Here is a 3511-nt window from a genome sequence, read left to right on the forward strand (position 1 = left end):
ACACAAGAAACACATTAGAAAAACACGAGAACCACAAGAGAAACACATGAGAAACACAAGAGAAACACACGAGAAATACGAGAGAATCACAGGAGAAATACACGAGAAGCACAAGAAATACAGGAGAAACACAAGAAAACATGAGAAACACACGAGAACCACATGAGAAATACATGAGAAACACAAGAGAAATACACGAGAAAAACACACGAGAAAACCACGAGAACCACAAGAGAAATACATGAGAAACACAAGAGAAATACAAGACAAAAACACACGAGAAATACGAGAGAAACACAAGAGAAAATACACGAGAAGCACAAGAAATACAGGAGAAACACAAGAGAAATAAAAAAGAAACACAAGAAAACCATGAGAAACACACGAGAACCACAAGAGAAATACAAGAGAAATACAAGAGAACCACAAGAGAAATACACGAGAAAAACACACGAGAACCACAAGAGAAATACATGAGAAACACAAGAGAAATACAAGAGAAATACACGAGAAGCACAAGAAATACAGGAGAAAAACACGAGAACCACAAGAGAAATACATAAGAAACACAAGAGAAATACAAGAGAAATACACGAGAAGCACAAGAAATACAGGAGAAACACAAGATAAATACAAGAGAAACACAAGAAATACATGAGAAAAACACGAGAACCACAAGAGAAACACAAGAAACGTCTGAGGTTACATATGTAACCATGGTTCCCTGAGTTGGGAACGAGACACTGCGTCCTCTAGGGGTCGCTATGTGGAACACCTCGTCGTGACCCGTGTCTGAAGCATACATTGAAAAAACACCAACTCGTTGGCCGGCGACAGCCATGACGTCACTACCGGTGCGACTATAGTATAAATAGGTGCCGGGAGCACACATCAATCACTTCTTCGTCTGAAGATTGCGTCCGAAGCATGGCAAGAAAGCTAGAGGACGCAGTGTCTCGTTCCCTACTCAGGGAACCATGGTTACATAAGTAACCTGAGACGTTAGAGAAATACATGAGAAACACAAGACAAATACAAGAGAATCACAAGAGAAACACAAGAGAAATACATGAGAAAAACACGAGAACCACAAGAGAAATACATGAGAAACACACGAGAACCACAAGAGAAATACATGAGAAACACACGAGAACCACAAGAGAAATACATGAGAAACACACGAGAACCACAAGAGAAATACATGAGAAACACACGAGAACCACAAGAGAAATACATGAGAAACACACGAGAACCACAAGAGAAATACATGAGAAACACACGAGAACCACAAGAGAAATACATGAGAAACACACGAGAACCACAAGAGAAATACATGAGAAACACACGAGAACCACAAGAGAAATACATGAGAAACACACGAGAACCACAAGAGAAATACATGAGAAACACACGAGAACCACAAGAGAAATACATGAGAAACACACGAGAACCACAAGAGAAATACATGAGAAACACACGAGAACCACAAGAGAAATACATGAGAAACACACGAGAACCACAAGAGAAATACATGAGAAACACACGAGAACCACAAGAGAAATACATGAGAAACACACGAGAACCACAAGAGAAATACATGAGAAACACACGAGAACCACAAGAGAAATACATGAGAAACACACGAGAACCACAAGAGAAATACATGAGAAACACACGAGAACCACAAGAGAAATACATGAGAAACACACGAGAACCACAAGAGAAATACATGAGAAACACACGAGAACCACAAGAGAAATACATGAGAAACACACGAGAACCACAAGAGAAATACATGAGAAACACACGAGAACCACAAGAGAAATACATGAGAAACACACGAGAACCACAAGAGAAATACATGAGAAACACACGAGAACCACAAGAGAAATACATGAGAAACACACGAGAACCACAAGAGAAATACATGAGAAACACACGAGAACCACAAGAGAAATACATGAGAAACACACGAGAACCACAAGAGAAATACATGAGAAACACACGAGAACCACAAGAGAAATACATGAGAAACACACGAGAACCACAAGAGAAATACATGAGAAACACACGAGAACCACAAGAGAAATACATGAGAAACACACGAGAACCACAAGAGAAATACATGAGAAACACACGAGAACCACAAGAGAAATACATGAGAAACACACGAGAACCACAAGAGAAATACATGAGAAACACACGAGAACCACAAGAGAAATACATGAGAAACACACGAGAACCACAAGAGAAATACATGAGAAACACACGAGAACCACAAGAGAAATACATGAGAAACACACGAGAACCACAAGAGAAATACATGAGAAACACACGAGAACCACAAGAGAAATACATGAGAAACACACGAGAACCACAAGAGAAATACATGAGAAACACACGAGAACCACAAGAGAAATACATGAGAAACACACGAGAACCACAAGAGAAATACATGAGAAACACACGAGAACCACAAGAGAAATACATGAGAAACACACGAGAACCACAAGAGAAATACATGAGAAACACACGAGAACCACAAGAGAAATACATGAGAAACACACGAGAACCACAAGAGAAATACATGAGAAACACACGAGAACCACAAGAGAAATACATGAGAAACACACGAGAACCACAAGAGAAATACATGAGAAACACACGAGAACCACAAGAGAAATACATGAGAAACACACGAGAACCACAAGAGAAATACATGAGAAACACACGAGAACCACAAGAGAAATACATGAGAAACACACGAGAACCACAAGAGAAATACATGAGAAACACACGAGAACCACAAGAGAAATACATGAGAAACACACGAGAACCACAAGAGAAATACATGAGAAACACACGAGAACCACAAGAGAAATACATGAGAAACACACGAGAACCACAAGAGAAATACATGAGAAACACACGAGAACCACAAGAGAAATACATGAGAAACACACGAGAACCACAAGAGAAATACATGAGAAACACACGAGAACCACAAGAGAAATACATGAGAAACACACGAGAACCACAAGAGAAATACATGAGAAACACACGAGAACCACAAGAGAAATACATGAGAAACACACGAGAACCACAAGAGAAATACATGAGAAACACACGAGAACCACAAGAGAAATACATGAGAAACACACGAGAACCACAAGAGAAATACATGAGAAACACACGAGAACCACAAGAGAAATACATGAGAAACACACGAGAACCACAAGAGAAATACATGAGAAACACACGAGAACCACAAGAGAAATACATGAGAAACACACGAGAACCACAAGAGAAATACATGAGAAAAACACGAGAACCACAAGAGAAATACATGAGAAACACACAAGAAATACAAGAGAAACACAAGAGAAAGACAAGAGAAAAACACAAGAACCACAAGAGAATTACATGAGAAACACAAGAGAAATACAAGAGAAACACACGAGAACCACAAGTGAAACACATGAGAAACACACGAGAACCACAAGAGAAACAC

Source organism: Sinocyclocheilus rhinocerous, unplaced genomic scaffold, assembly GCF_001515625.1.
Source record: "Sinocyclocheilus rhinocerous isolate Xijiao unplaced genomic scaffold, SAMN03320098_v1.1 scaffold3119, whole genome shotgun sequence".
NCBI lineage: Eukaryota > Metazoa > Chordata > Actinopteri > Cypriniformes > Cyprinidae > Sinocyclocheilus > Sinocyclocheilus rhinocerous.